A 17116-nucleotide genomic window follows, 5' to 3' on the forward strand; every position below is an offset into this window, starting at 1 on the left:
GGACCATGCACGGCCGCAACAGTACACATCCTTCCTTGTTACACTGTTTAGGCGGCGTTAATCGATGCTGGAACGAAGAGTCCGGTCTTTCTACTTCACGAAAACGACTAGTGCAGCCCAGGGGCTCTTCGATGGCTGGATGGCGACATCACGAAGCATTTCCTGAACTTGATCGCGTATGGCCTGGCGCTCTCACGGCGATACAAGGTAGGGGCTTTGACGAAGCGGTCGAGCGTTTTCGTACGTGATGTTGCGATGCTTTGGCAACGGAGTTTGCCGCACCTTCGACGCTAAAGAAAAACACTCACAGTAGTTATGAAGAATAGTGCGAATCCGGTCCTGTCTCTCTCTGGGGAACGCTGGGTTGCGGTCGAAATTGGGCTGCTTCGATGGGATGGGTGCATCGTCTTCAAGTTGGCTGGTAAGGGCGAAGACTTCTCGGGTGCCCGCTAGCTCATCAAGGAAAGCAATCCTCATGCCCTTGTTCAGGTGCCCGTATTCTTCGGTAAAGTTTGTGACGAGCATTTGAGCTTGTCCATGACATAATCGGAGGATGACTCTTGCGATGCCAAGTCCTCTATCCAGTAACAACTAAGTGCTTCCTTCCACAACCCCGTCCGTGATTTCGACTTCTTTTGTAAACACAGAGACTATGACGGTTGATCGGGCCGGTACGGTCAAATCTCCGTCGAGGACGTTGAGAGCGACGTGATGCGTCGAAGTTCTCGTAGCAGGTATGGCTTTGTCCGTCGAGAGCTTGATGAGTTTGGATGGGAGGTCTATCGCTCGATTTTCGTTCAGAAAATCCAATCCCGGAATCACGTTGCGGGAAGAGTGCTGTAGGACAACAGCGCTGGTAAGGTAGGTACGTCCATTTACTGTAACTTTTGATGTGGATCGCCACGACGGCGTAATAAGGTTACCACTAGCATTGCGGATTAGCAGGCCGCCCCAACTGGTCGTCACTTTCTTTAGCTGGGCGGCGAAAGTTCCACTGAAGACAGAGTAGTCGGCTCTGGTGTCCACTAGCGCAGTAACCATGCGTCCGTCGACAGCAACCTCAAGGTCACTTGTTCGCGTCCTAGTATTGCAGATTGGCTTCGGTGTTTGATCTCTTGTTTGTCTCGTCCTGATGTCGCGGTAGGGGCACACCGTCGTCATGAAGTCGCTGGGCGGCGATGTCAACTTGAAGTCTGGTCATGGTCTCGTCGACGTTGTCTTGTGGACCGACGATGTTGTGGCATCGTCGTCGTCACTCGTCGTCGGTGATACAGGATATTCGTGTTTTCGCCGTGAAGCAACCTGATCTCCAAAGTTTCTCCTGCGCTGGCTTGTGGACCTTCCGCGCGCACTGTCATTGTATTTAAGGCCTTGCGACGGAAAGCGGGCCCTGTACGGCGATGGGGACCTGAACCGACGGCTTGGCGGCGCAATTTCACCGTTACGCTGAACGTTGTCGATCTCTTGCGGTCGTTGACCTGGGCGTGGTCGTGGAGCGTCGACTGCAGATCCGCGGAGGCCGATTCGTCGGTACGGGCAGTGGCGCCGCAGCGGAAGCATAATAGCCGGTTGTTTGCTGTCCTCCAGACGTCGCACTTCCTGGTGCTTGGAGGTCATTGGCCGGCTTGACAGGCGGGGACCAAGGGGCGGCTTTCAGGAACAAGACGGTAGCGGCGAGGGCTTGGAAAGTCATCACGTCGGGGCACAGGGCGACGCAATGCAGCAGCGTAGTTCAAACACTGTTGCGTCGTGTGCTGGAAACGTCGTTGCTTTCGCTTGAGGAACGCCAGCTCCTGCTGGACTTCTTCACGGACGACGTCCGCGAGCGTCGCCACCTGGACTTGTTGGGATGATGGCAGCAATTGGTGGAGCTCCTCTCGCACGATCTCCCGGATGAGGGCCCGAAGGTTCTCTCCGCTTGCAGATGGACTTAGTGGCTTGAGTAGTCCGTTTGAATTGGTCGCTCGTAGTGGCGCATCCGGGTGTCTAAAGTCGTCTCGATGGTATATGCTTCAGTTTCGAATTCCGCCACGGTTTTTAGCGGATGTAGGACAAGAACTACGAAAAGCGACTCTTTAACGCGCCGCATTAAAAATTTGACTCTCTCACCTTCGGTCATGTTAGGGTCGGCACGGCGAAAGAGGCGCTTCATCTCCTCAACGTACGCCAGGACTGGCTCGTTAGAAGTTGAAGTGTTGATTTAATGAGGGCCTGGGCTCTTTCCTTCAGGACGACGTTTGAAAAGGCAGTGAAAAACTTTCTTCAAAATCTCCTAATCCTTTAAAGCTGCCTGATGATTTTCGAACCATATTCGGGCAGATCCATCAAGAGAAAAGTAGGCTTGCCTCTGCTTTGGTTTGTCGTTCCAGACGTTGAAAGTTGCTACGCGTTCGAACAGATCAAGCCAGTATTCCGCATCCTCGTTCGGTCGTCCATGGAAGCAGGGCGGCTAACAGGGTTGGACGAAAATACCCGTTGCTGTAGGCTGGGCCATTATCAGTGTTGATTCCTTCCTAGATCTAACGGAGTCCAGCAGCAGACCGTGTTCGGGTTGGAGCCCTTGAAGTCGGGGGCTGGCTCGCTGGCCTGTTGGCTAATCCCCCCGGATGACAAGAACAGGACTGATGCTTGGCTTAAAGGAGTGAACCGGGGCTCGAAGAGCAACACCTCCACCAGATGACACGTTGTGGTGACAAGACCGTACACATCAAAAGAAGACACAGGCGTGATGGTGTTGAAATTAATTATTTATTGGGCTGACTTGCGCCTCAAACAAACTAAGTTACTCGGCGGCAGCGATAGCGACAAAAGTGCTCTTCGATCGTCGAACAAAGGATACCCGTCGCACTTGTCAACGCTCAATTTAAAGGCTGCTCAGAACAGTCTAGATAACGTCGCAAACTGCTACTAGCACAACCTGGAACATTGTAGAAACATACGCGAGTGATCGGAATCTTTGAGACAGATCTCGACGCATCTTAGCGACAACGAAACTGATAAAGTGGCATCGCGCGACATCAAACATTAACAAACAGAGAATACAGAACTGATGCATTTTTTTTTGCTATTCTTGTGCAGGCTTGGGAGAAATTCAGATTAAAATGAAGAAAAGAAATCTACCATGCCGCAATGCATCTCATATGCTTGTCAAATGTTAGCTGAGCGACAGTGTTTTATATACAGACTCGGTTCAAGTGTATTGTACGCTGACGATATGCTGCTGCAGAATGTACCTTCCGGGTTCTTTCATTTCGGGGCTGCATTCAAACAAGCGAGCGACAGCGCGAAACCAGGCAAAAGCCACCCGGCGCCGCTGAAGTAGATGCGGAGCGAACAGTGAGCAGGTCGCGCCCCTTGTTGCGGCGGAGAGCGTAACTCAAGGAGAAAAGTTCCCATGTCTCCCGCCGCGATTGAGAAGGCCTTAAGGAAGAGCGCACGCTCTCCCTCGAGACCGGCCGTGGAATGAAAAAACGACGCTCTGGCAAGTGTAACGTGCTCTTCAGGGATTCGCAAGAATGTGATTTGAGAACCACGAGCCTGTTGTGATGGTTTGGGACTCTTTAAAGGCAGAGCTATTGAATTATTTTACTATCAGCATCAGAAAATAGCCCAATCCCTCCTTCTCTCAAGAATTCAGCTCTCTAATCAGTCATTGCCCAATTATGCAGAAGAAATGAAGCTGCTATTTCGCTACACAGACCCTGAAATGATTGAGTAAAAGAAAGTGAATTTTTAATACCAGGCCTCAAAGAATTAATTTTCGCGTACCTCGAGTCATAGCCACCACAGACAGTGGCTGAATTCGAACGAGAAGCATCCTTAATATAACGGGCGCTAGACGGCCCAGATTCAGCAGTACAACCAGCCTTTCCAAATGTTCTCTGCAAACAACTGTCACGCCGCTACAAGTGGGGATAACCTCCGTGAGATCATCCATGAAGTCGATCGAAAAGAGCTGCGCCGACTCCTTCATCGCCAACGCAGACGCAGGTTGCGTAGCTCACGGACGCTATCCGTGAGGAAGTACAGCAAGCATTGGGCGTTCCTAAAGCCACGGCGCCGACAGCTCGTAAGCAAAAAGCAACAGCAATGAGCTATAGGGATCTATTGTGATGTCCTGCACCCAGACGCGACCCTCCAAGCATTCCTCGACGCCAACAAGCTGCACCTGAACGTCGTCACTTGGCTTCCGCCCGTCAAGGCTGCGAAGAAGATTAAAGCCCTAGGAAGAACGACACCTGGAGGAATTCAAACAACTACCCAATGCGCCGCCACTGCGGTGAGGCAGGCCACATGCTACGCCATTGCCCATACAGAAGCATCGGAGGGCGCGGTATCAGCATCGCCGTCCCACGACCCCGCTGGCGAACGACCACAGGAAATTGACCCCTACCTGCGAAAGGCAGAGCACAGGTTGTCAAGCCGCCTGTCCCGCTCTCGATCACCGAAATGCTCGCAATTTGCTTCGCCGGGCTGCAACTACGAGGTACGAGGGTCCCATAGCCCCAAAAAGAGAAAAGAGAAAGAGAAAGAGAAAAGAGAACCCTTAGAGGTGGTGATGCTACACGGCGAACTAGCAAAGGTCCTCCACCGCCGCCGACGAAGAGTGATGACGCTTCAACGCTTACACCACCGTTTCGCACGACGACAGCACCTCCGACGATGCGACAAGTTCACACCGCCGCCCAGCGAAGTAACGAAGGTGTGCCCCTGCTGCGATCACAGCACAAGACGAAGTAGAGATTGAATAGCAAACCAACATGCACTACGAAGAAGCGAGCAAATGACCTCAAAGTTCCTGTCGACGGTAGCCAAGTTACCGCCTACGTAGACACCGGAGATGATTATTGTATCATTAGCGGAGCTTTCACCGCCTGGCTCAAAAAAGGGACAACCACTTGGGATGGCCCGATGATCCGCACCGCCGACGGCAACCTTATTAAGGCGTCACAAAATTGCACCGCAAGAGGAATGGTGAATGGACGCACTTATCCCATGATATTTGTGGTATTTCAGCAGTGCTCCCGAGACGTGGTTTCGGGCATGGCTTTTCTGAACGAACATTGGGCGATCATCAAGCTGTGATGAAAGCTCATCAAGCTTTCGACGGAAAACGCAATGCCTACTACGAAGACTCCGACGCAGTCTGCCGCTTTGAGCGTCTTGGATGAAGAATGGACCATCCCGCCCTGATCAAGCGCCGTAATCTGCGTGGGTAGCGCAGACATCGAAACTTCCGACGCCGTCGTGGAAGGAAACGCCCTGTTGCTCTTGGAACGAGCTCTAAGCATTTCAAGAGGCATCGCCAATTTCTGGGGAGGAGAAGCTGATGTGCTGGTGACGAACATCACTGAAGAATACCGGCCCCTTAACGGGAAGACGATAGCTTTCCTCGATCCACTAGCAGTCCTACCCGACCAGCCCGAAGATGATGCACCCTCCCAAGGAAATCTGCCGACGTTCGACGTCAACCCAGCATTACCCCGGTATAGACAACACCAGATTCGCATTCTTAAAAGATACATCAATTATATTTCGATAGCGTCGCAGGTCCAATTCTACTCCCAAAACACCGTATTTTTACTGACGAAGACGCCCGACCTCTTCTTCAAAGCCCCTATGAAGTATCACTGCGAGAACGCCAAGCCATCCGCGAGAAAGTCGAGGACATGCTTTGTGAAGACGTCATCCAGCCATCTCAAAGCCCCTTGGCAGTTTCCGTCGCCCTGGTGAAGAAGTAAGAAGGAACACTTCATTTCTCCGTTGATTAACTCCGCTTGAACAGCATACCGAAGAAGGATGTCTACCCGCTTTCCCGCATCAACGACACATTTGACCGGGTACGTAACTCTTACTAATTCTCGTCTGCGGACCAGAAGAGCGGGTACTGGCAAATTGAGGCCGACAAAAGTGACCGCAAGACCGCGTTCATCACACCAGACGGCATTTTCTGGTTCAAGGTAACACCAATCGGCCTCTGCTCGGCACCACCAACGAGTTATCGAAAGCGTATCGGTTGGCTTGAAAGAGGAAATATTTCTGGTATACTTAGACGGTGTTGCTGTCTTCTCTTCTAACTTTGAAGAACATGTGAGAAGGCTTCGAACAATGCTTGATGTTATCTAGTTGTCGGGTTTTGCATTGAAAGCTGAGAAATGTCACTTCGTATACGAAGAGATTTTGTTTCGTGGTCAATTGCTTGAAGGTCTTCGTGAAGGTAAGGGTGTCAGAGACGCCTTGTCAGCTACTAGTCTCTCGGCTCTGCGCCCGCCATACCAAGAAACATCGTTCTCCAAAGCCTCTAGCGCTTCATCTTCTCTGTGGTCGTTACAATATTCTTGTAATTTGACAAGGTCGTGGTCTACAAGTCTGATTCGAAGCATTCCGAAGCATACTGCTTTTCCCGGGCCCCTGTGGACGCGCCCCCACAAGACGTCGACGATGCCTTCTTGGGACCGGTAAGCGCCAGCAGTTTCACACAACAGCAACGTTAGGACCCTGACTTGCGAAAATCTGTTCGATTACATCGAAGAAAAGACCGCGTCTCCTCCTGCTTTGTTTAGGCGTCAGTTGTCATCTTTCTCGTTAGAAAGTGACGTCCTCATGAAGAGGAACTTTGAGTGCAACAGGACCGCACACAATCTTGTTCCTGCTAACCTTAGAGAGGAACTTCTACAGGGGCTCCACACTGAACAAACGGCAGGGCATCATGGCCTTGCACGCATGTTTTACCGAATCCAAGAGACGTATTATTGGCCACGGCTAGCTAGCCACGTCGCCCATTACGACAAAACGTGCCCCGAGTGCCAGCGACGCGACAACCCCACTGACGTCTGCTGGGCTACAGAAGCTCATACCACGGCAACTAAGCTATTTCAACAAATAGCTATGGACCTTCTCGGACCCTTCGCGACTTAGCCGACGAGAAACAGTGGATCATTGTGGTCATTCATTAAAGGACCTGCTTAAAGGTTCCGCAACGGAAGTCAGCTATTTTTTGTCGAACATATTTTCCTCCGACGCGGCGCCACAGAAGTGCTTATCAGAGACAGGGGAACATCCTTTACGGCAGAACTGACGCAATCTATCTTGACTTACAGTCACGCAAACTACCGAGATACAACGGCGTACTGGAGAAGGATTCCAGCCACGCGCTTGCGTTTCTACCATGATCCACATTATGCTTGTCATCATTCCCGGTTTTATCTAGATGTTTATTCTCCGCTTTGAAATTGTACGCTGACGAGTGAAATGGACATTCGTAGATCGACGACCGCTAAGCTCGACTGTTGCTATCGCGCTGCTGATTGCTTAGTTGTTTTTGTTTTGTGGGCACACGTTAACCTAATAAAAAGTTGATTCCTGTGAAGATCAATTCTCCTCATTCATTGCCAATGGCATGGTCACCACCACGTGACAATATTATTCACAGAAGTATAACACGTCAGTACATCAAACGACCCTGTCACCGCCACTTCAAGATGCCAAGACAAAGGTTAGCAATTGCTAGACTCAAGTAAATATGATTGTTCCAGGTCAAGTTTTACTATATGAAAACTCCTGAATACTTGCAAAAGGAAGCTGTTTTAAATGTTATGACATGTAAAATCGAGTAAAATTCTTGTTTCCTTGCGTTTCGAGTTTTGCGCATGAAAATAAAATGTGGCTTATGGTGAGGCCCTCTCCGAATTCTTCCCACAGGGGTTTGTTTTCTTCTTATAGTAAAAACGTTTTGTGCATGTGTGTGTGTGGCTAATGCGGAGACGGCCAAATTCCACGTCCATGAAGCTTTCCTGATGACATGATTTCCATCCCCCAAAGTTTTCTTTACCAACTGCAGTTTATGATTTACATCTCTACTCCATGAGGACTGCCATTTTACCATTAGTTTGTTGTGCAATAGCGGGACGCAGTCTCTGTGCGGCACACGTATGTTTTTGACTTGTCTTTCAAGGGCTTGATCAGTGCAAAATTCTTGTTCATACCTAAAACGACTGGACCCTGTGCACAACCTGGGTTTGCGTCTCGCATCTGGCGCTTAAACAGGCTATTTTGAAGCAAATGAACCCTCCCTCGAATACAGAAGAACCATGCTTACAATTTGTTATCTCCTCAAAATACGCTCATTACCGAAACATATATGCTACCCTCTTGTTACAAAGTGCCGCTCCAGAATGTTATTCAACAATAGACCCTTGCTACTCCGGTTCGAGGATAAATATCATTAGCTGGGAATACTAAATTCCCTCCCTGATATTGAATCAAGGCACGATCCACTACCAGCATGGTACAGCCTCCCCCCCTCCCCATTGTTTGTGATTTCACATTGACTCAGTTTTGCAAACAGAAAACACCACATGAACATATTTTGCATAAATTCTTAGCTCTTAAAGAAAATACTCAAACTGCACACAGTTTTATTCAGATGGTTCCAAGACAATCAAGCATGTTGGAAGTGCAGTAGTGCAAGGAAAAGGGGAAAAAATAAGACAGCCTCAGTGTACGAGCATTTTTACCGCTGATTGTTATGCACTTGCAATGGCAGTAAGAAAAATAGCCAATGGAAACATCACAAACAGTATTATTTACAAAGACTCTCTGAATGTCTTCACTGCCCTTCACCACAAAAACGCAGCTGTTCCACTACTTGGAGACATCATACATAATATATCAGCAGCCTCTGATCAAGGACATAACATAACATTGTTCTGAGTCCTGAATCACGTCGGCATTGGAGGCAATGAGAGAGCAGAGGTTTGCGCTGCTCAAGCCCATGACAAACAGGTTAAGAACATAACTATTCCATACAGAGACTGCATGGCGCTAGTGCGCTGTAAACTAAAGGAGAGATGGCAGTCGTCATGGTGTAGCTAGGTAAATAACAAACTGCAGTTGGTGAAGCCTATTTTGGGAGGATCGAAATCATATTATAATCAAGAACGTTTCATAGAAGTGATTTTATGCCGACTCCGCATTGGCCATACACACTTGACGCATAATTTTGTGTTGAGAAAAGAAAACAAACCATTGTGTCAAGAATGTGGACAGGAACTCACCTTAAACCATGTTTTATTGTCATGCACAGGACTCGAAACACAAAACAAAAAGTAATTTACTTGATTTTAATATGAGCACATTCCGTTCCACCAGCATTGATTTTAAGTGAAAATGTCTTGTTGATCTGTCATGGGTTTTTAGCTTTCTAAAGGAAGCAAATGTTTTAAAGAAACTGTAGAATGAACACATATACTATACTAAACTCAAGATACAAGGTCAGTTGTTGGGCGAGTTGGTGACGATGTTCCATATCTACAGCGCGATAAACGGGACAAGAGAACACAATAACGACAAACACAGCGCTGACTGAGAACTGATTTTTATTGCCTGTCCAGCCGGTATATATACCCCACTGGAAGGCAGAGATAGAAATCAAGACACACAGATCATGAGCACACATAAAATTCACACTACTACAGGGTCGCATTAACATTCGCAATCGAGATACGCTGTTTCTTTTTCTGATACTGCCACAGATGGTGCACTTATACAACTTTCCGAGAGCCTCGCTATCATTTGTGCTTCCACCACCTCTCTAGTCAACTGGTCATGATCACGATATCTTCCTAATATCATACACTCATTCTACAAAGGTTGGCAGGCACTCCTATCGCCATCTTCGTCACCTTCCTTGCAGCTGCTGCAGTGCTTAGCGACGTGACCGGTAATAGGGACATGCGTAACGTTATAATAATGTTCTTTTAATCTTTCTTTAAGACATCGGCCAGTCTGGCCGATGTAACTCTTCCCAAATGATAGCGGCAGGGAATAGATTACACCTTCCTGGCACTTCACAAATTTTTTGGCGGGTCTTTTTCTGCAGCCGCTTGGTTCATCGTTAGCATGTCTTTTTTACAGCATTGTGAAACACTGAATGAACAATGGCTCTTTTTACGAGCTTTGAATGAGCAGAAGCATACGGAAGAATCGGTTTCAAAGTTCGTAAAAAGAGCCATTGTTCATTCAGTGTCTTACAATGCTGTAAAAAAAGACATCTCAGCACAGGCTGGAACTTAACGAAAGAATAAAAGAACATTATTATAACGTTACGCATGTCCCTATTACCGGTCACGTGGCTAAGCACTGCAGCAGCTGCAAGGAAGGTGACGAAGGTGACGATAGGAGTGCCTGCCAACCTTTGTACAATGAGTGTATGATATTAGGAAGCCAACATGACCAGTTGACTAGAGAGGTGGTGGAAGCACAAATGATAGCTAGGCTCTCAGAAAGTTGTATATGTGCACCATCTGTGGCATTATCAAAAAAAAAAGAAACAGCGTATCTCGAATGCGAATGTTAATGCGACCCTGTAGTAGTGTGAATTTTATGTGTACTCATGATCTGTGTGTCTTGATTTCTATCTCTGCCTTCCGGTGAGGTATATATACCGGCTGGACAAGCAATAAAAATCAGTTGTCAGTCAGCGCTGTGTTTGTCGTTATTGTGTTCTCTTGTCCCGTTTATCGCGCTGTAGATATGGAAATCAAGATACAACCTTGTGCTTGGTGAATGATAGCCTGAGCCGCTTATGCGCCACTAAACACAATACAATACAATACAATACAATTTATGACCAAGCCAACATATTGCCGAGAGACCTTCAAAACAGTACTTGTTGTATTTTAACAGCCGCCGGCATACAGGCTTATCACTCTGATTCTGGACCGCGTATCAGTTCCGTAATCTTTGTTTGTTAATGCTCAATGTCGCGAGTCACACCTTTATCAGTTTTGTTGTAGCGTTGTTGTAGTGCAAGATGCACCGAGATCTGTCTCGAAGGTTCCGGCCCCTCGGGTGTCTTTCCACGATGTTCCAGCCCGTGCTGGTAGCTGTTTGCGACGTTATCTAGATTGTTCTGTGCAGCCTTTAAATTGAGCGTTGCCGAGAGTGACGGGCATTCTTTGTTCGACGATCGACCAACGCGTTAACTGCTATCGCCGCCGCCGAGTTGCTTAGTTCTTTTGCGGGCGCAAGTCAGCCCAATAAAGAGTTCATTTCCCTACCATCAGGCCTGTGTCTTCATTTGTGTCATCGAACCTTGTCACCACCACGTGACATCTGGTGGAGGTGCTTCCCTTGATCCTTCAAGCGAAGACCTCAGCCTTATTCATGTCGCCTTGGAAGACCAACCTACAGGTCACCGAGCCAGCCGCCGACTCCAAGGCCTACAACCCGAACACGGTCTGCTGCCTGACCCCATTTGATCTCGAAAGGCATCGACGCTGACAATAGCCCAGCCTACAGCACCCGTTGGTTTTGTCCAGCCCCGTGAGCCCCCCTGCTTCCATGGACCGAATGAAGATGCGGGAGACTAGATGGACCTTTTCGATCGTGTGGCAGAATTCAACGGCTGGAACGACGCCGCGAAACTTAGGCAAGTCTACTTTGTAATTCAAGGACATGCCCGAGTTTGGTTCGAACATCATGAGGCAACTATGAAGGATTGGGAGACTTTCAAGGAAGCGTTTCTGATTGCCTTTTTAAGCGTCGTTCGACAGGTAAGAGCCCAGGCCCTCCTTCAGTCAAGACTTCAACTCCCTAACGAGCCTGTCCTGGCGTATGTTAAGGAGATGAAGCGCCTCTTTCGCCGCGCCGACCCTAATATGACCGAAGGTGAGCGAGTCAAACTTGTATTGCGAGGCGTTAAAGAGTCGCTCTTTGCTGGTCTTGTGCGAAATCCGCCAAGAACTGTGGCAGAATTTGAAACAGAAGCGTCTACTATCGAGAAGACTTTGTACAACCGGATGCGCCATTACGAGCGACCCCTTCAACCGGACTAATCAAGCCACCACCCCAACGCATCTACAAGCGGAGAGAACCTTCGGGACCTCATCCGGGAGATCGTGCGAGAGGAGCTCCGCCGACTGATGCCATCATCGCAACAACCGCAAGCGGCGACGCTCGCGGACGTCGTCCGTGAAGACGTCCAGCAGGCGCTGGGCGTTCCTCAAGCGACGGCTGCGACTGTTCCGGCACAAGAGGCGACAGCGATGAACTATACTGGTGCATTACGTCGCCCTCCGCCCCGACGTGATGACTTTCCGAGCCCTCGCCGCTCCCGTCCTGTTCCTGAAAACCGCCCCTTGGCCCCCGCCCGCCAAGCCTACCAACGGCCAACAAGCCCCAGCAAGTGCGACGCTTGGAGGACAGCGAACAACCGGCCGTTATGCTTCCACTGCAGTGAGGCCAGCCACATTATGCGCCACTGCCCGTAGCGACGAATCGGTCTCCGCGGATTTGCAGTCGACGCTCTACGACCACGCCCACGTGAACGACCGCAAGAAATCGACAACTATCTGCGTAGCGGTGAGATCGCGCCACCAAGCCGTCGGTTCAGATCTCAATTGCCGTACCGGGCCCGCTTTGCGTCGCCAGGCCGTACCTATGATGAGAGTATGCGCGGAAGGTCCCCAAGCCCGCGCCGGGGAAACTAAACAGAGCAACCTTTGGAGGTGAGGTTGCTCAACGGCGAAACGACGAACATCCTCCGCCGCCGACGGCCACTAACGCGACGCAGCCATTTCACCGCCGCTCCACACGACGTCATCGACGACAACACGACCAGAGTGCAAGCAGACACCGCCCCCCAGCGAAGTAACTACGGTATGCCCCGGCCATGACCTAAAGAAACGACGGAGCCGAGATCGGACACTAAGGCCCACGTGCAATGCGAGGACGCGAACAAACGACCTTGAAGTTGATATCGACGGTCGCAGAGTCACTTCCCTATAGACACCGGATCTGACTATTCAGTCATTAGTGGACAGTTAGCCTCTCAGCTCAGAAAAGTTACCACCGCTTGGGATGGCCCGCTGATTCGCACCGCAGGTGGCAACCTGATTACTCCATCGGCACGATTCACTGCAAGAATAACCGTAAATGGGCGTACTTACCCCACCAGCTTAGTGGTCTTGCAGCAGTGCTCCCGCGACGTGATTTTAGGCATTGACTTGCAAATGAACATAGGGCTATCATCGACCTGCGACCGAAGCTCATCAAGCTCTCTGCAGACAAAGCCATTCCTGCTACGACGACGTTGATGCAACACATCCCTCTAAACGTCGTCGATAAAGAATTGACCGTCCAGCCCCGATCAAGCATCGCATTCTGCGTAGGTAGCGCAAACATCGAAACCGCTGAAGGCATCGTCGAAGGAAATATCCAATTGCTCTTAGAACGAGGTGTCGGCATCGCAAGAGGCATCACGAAATTCCGTAGAGGTCAAGCTCAGGTTCTGGTAACAAACTTCACCGAAGAATAATGGCATCTCAGCAAGGGCACGATGATCGCTTTTCTCGACGAATTAGCGGACCTCAAAGAAGTATTCGCCCTCCACGACCAAACGCTGGAAGACGCACCGGACCTATTCCGTCAGTCCACATTTAACATCAACCCGGCATTGACCCACAACAGGAAAGACCAGATTCTCAGTCTTCTTCGAAGCTACGGGGAGTGCTTCTCATCGTCATCGAAGGTGCGACAAACACCACTGGCCAAGCACCGCATAATAACGGACGAACACGCCCGACCTCGACGCCAAAGCCCTTATCGTGTATCGCCGCGAGAACGCCAGGCCATTCGCGATCAAGTTGAGGAAATGCTGCGTGATGACGTAATCCAGCCATCGAACTGCCCCTGGGCGGCACCAGTCGTTTTGGTCAAGAAGAAAGACGGCACACTTCGCTTCTGCGTTGATTACCGCCGCTTGAATAGCATAACGAAGAAGGATGTCTACCCGCTTCGCCGCATCGATGACACTCTCGACCGGCTCTGCAATGCAAGGTACTTCTCATCGATGGACCTGAAAAGCGGATATTGGCAAATTGAGTTCGACGAAAGAGATCGCGCGAAGACCGCATTCATCACACCGGACGGTCTTTTTGAGTTCAAGGGGATGCCATTTGGCCTCTGCTCCGCACCAGCCACATTTCAACGAGTAATGGACACAGTCCTGGCAGGCTTGAAGTGGCAAATTTGTTTGGTATATTTGGACGGCATTGTTGTCTTCTCGTCAAACTTTGAAGACCATCTGAGAAGGCTTCGAACAGTACTTGATGCAATCAAGTCATGAGGTTTAGCATTGAAAGCAGAGAAGTGTCACTTCGCCTACGAAAAGGTGTTGTTTCTTGGTCAATCTCCTGCAAGGAGGGAGTTCGCCTTGACTCACAGAAAACGGCTGCGATCGAACAGTTTCCACAGCCCGGTGACAAGAAAGCTGTGCGCCGATTCCTCGGACTGTGCACACACTACCGTGATTCGTCAAGACTACAGACAGTGCTGGAAATTATCAAGTCATCGGGCCCTCAAAAATACCCTCCACAGTATAGTTGCACTTATTGAAAGTCTGCTCAAATCAGATTTCGCTATGTACTGATTGGAAATTTTGGCCAGGACTCTATAAAGGTAAGTGTTTTTTCTAGCACTTGTTCTTCCACTGAGAGTTTTGTTTTCCTTTCAGAGGTTCTTCGGTATAGTGCGCCATGTAACTGGAGATGAAGGGCAGCCAACCCTGCAGCATTTTCTGTTTATATATCGGATGTTGTCGGTTGAACAACCTGGTGCGGCCACCAAAGCGGGCTTCAGTTGATGCAGACGGGCCAAAATTGCTCCTGAAGCTCCAAGGCCTCTTCGAGAAGCCAATGCCTTCTACATTTCAGGTGCAGTACCCTCTTTACAGTTCGCTGCGAGATAGAAACTTGGGCCTCAATTCAAATCCAATCGCTTCTTAGTGAGGTCAGCTTCAGCTTTGCATGCTCCAGAAACGTTTTATAGAAATAATATGGCAATAAATAGCCTCTCATGGATGTTCACCTGTTGTCTGCTTTGTTTTAATGTTTTGCTTTTAGGCTTCCTGTAGAAAAAAATAGTTGCATTTCAGATTGACACCTTGACAGTGCTCCTTGATGACATTTTTGTCGAGCCTGATGACTTCACCGAGCATGCTGCTAAACTTGGCGGTGGATTAGCGATAAAATATTGCATCCTTGACTGTTTTACTGGTTATATAGTTGAGAAGTTTTCAACCATGGCTTGCTGCAGTTATGTACAAACAATGAAGAGCTTCAAGCGGGAGCCAAGCGCTTTGATACTCGCCAACTCAAGAGACTTCCTCCAGGTGCCATCAAGCCGGTTGCTCGGCCTCTTGAAAGTTGTCGAGAGCCATGTAGAGGAATTGACCGTCAACGTAGTTGCATGTACAGATGTGAATAAATGCATTATTGAGAAAGTTCTCATTGCCAACCGCACTGTCTCGGTTGGTGTTAGATGCGCATCACATTATGTCAGCACCACAGCAGAGGTGGTGCACGTTTTCTTGAGGTAAGATTGCACGTTTTTACACGAGAAAACAACAAACAGGTCCGGGCAACAAAGCGGTCTGCATGCCAAGCAGGCGGTGGCACGAAGCCTACGTAGTAGGAGCCCCTCTAAGAGTTTTGAACATGCGAGCGTCGCTGCCACCTTAATTTTGTTTTCTGTCCTGAACGCATGATTGATGTGTCTGAGGACCATGTGTTTTCTGCATTTGCTGATGCGAATTTTGCATATCTTCATAATATTTGTGTACGATTAAATTCGCATTTTTTATTTCATGGCTTATGTATGCGTAATAAATTTTTTGTGTTCTTCAGAGATTTGTATGGCATCTTATTTAGACTTTTTTGTAGGAACCATAGGCCTTTGTTATTACATGTTGTTCCTTAGTGTCAAATATATTTTTCTTTTGCTATGAACATGTTGCCACATATTGAATAGAAGGTGGGTTTTTCTCAGTATATTTTATATTGACCGTATTATCAGTTATATTTTAAAGAATCATGCACACCTGTAACTCGATGTCGCATTGTATGCACGGTAACTCTTCTTTGTGCCTATAGCTTTTGCCAGCGTCATGTTTTACAGCGTCCTGCGCTTATGGCACCGCCCCCGGCTTCGTCGTCGTTGCAGCGTGATAAAGTAAAAAATATATATATATATATATATATATATATATATATATATATATATAAACATAAATATGGCTCATGCAGTCAGTCTTAGCATCTGACTTTGCCAACTCTGCAAATATTAGCAAAAAAAAAAAAATCAAAGCACTTTTAAATGGCACTCTCAAAAGTGTGGGTGCCTTCGTCATGTTATCGCTTCTGTAGCACTCCCTCCGGTCTTCAGATGCTGCCATGACATCTTATTTCCGTAGCAGTGAGAATGCAGTTTTTGTTTCAAAGTAAGTGCCTGGCGTAAGGATGTGGTAGCAGTTATGCACGAAAGCAAGAATGGCCCAAACCGCCACAACCCAGGCCCATATAAACACGTTACTGACCACGACGGTAAACCTTCTGGAGCGACATTGCAGACAAGCAGCGGTAAAACAAATGTGAGAAATACAATACGACTCATGTACCCAAATCAGTTTCATAAGCAACGAGGAAATACAGGCGCGTTTCGTCTGAAAATGGCAGCTAGCAAAATTTACTAGCTGCCAATCCCACGCATCTTCTTGCTGTAGACAAGATTTCAGGTAATCAGCAAAGTAGTGTCCATGAAAAGTCCAAATACCAACGCCCAAAAGCGCGAACACCAAGAGAAGGGCAGCCTGTTGGCCGGAAAACAACGCTGAGTATACAGGGCCCGCGCGACCATTTCGTGCCTGCTCTACGACTCCCCTATATGAAACTTTGACCGGCGTTTCCGGACCATAAAAAGCATTAAAGGGCTCTTTCTGAATTTAATATTTGGTAATTTTGGTAAACAAGGTCCATTAGATAATAAAATAATGTCATTTAGTAACTCCTCTAATATACAACTGGTTTGCTTTGGCTGTTCATGAAATGATATTTTTTGCTTAGGATCAAGTCAGCTAGGACACCCGTTATTTGTGTAATGTGATATACACGATATTTCAATCGAATTCAGGCTTTTTCGATGACTACGGCATCTCCGCACTGATCACACTGACGATCGGCGTTGTAATGGTCTGAGTAAAAGCCTTTTACAGGCTCACTCTAAATATCTGGAAAATATTAATTTAATGCATACTGAAAACAAGTTAGGATTTTTGTGC

At 48.3% G+C, this 17116-nt stretch overlaps 1 pseudogene; it reads left to right on the forward strand.

Moving 5' to 3' along the window:
• Positions 1–1159: 1159 nt before the first annotated feature.
• Positions 1160–15511, forward strand: LOC146177406 (uncharacterized; annotated as a pseudogene).
• Positions 15512–17116: the final 1605 nt, after the last annotated feature.

The sequence above is a fragment of the Amblyomma maculatum genome, chromosome 10 (genome assembly GCF_055883805.1).
Source record: "Amblyomma maculatum isolate TAMU_Amacu chromosome 10, ASM5588380v1, whole genome shotgun sequence".
Taxonomy (NCBI): domain Eukaryota; kingdom Metazoa; phylum Arthropoda; class Arachnida; order Ixodida; family Ixodidae; genus Amblyomma; species Amblyomma maculatum.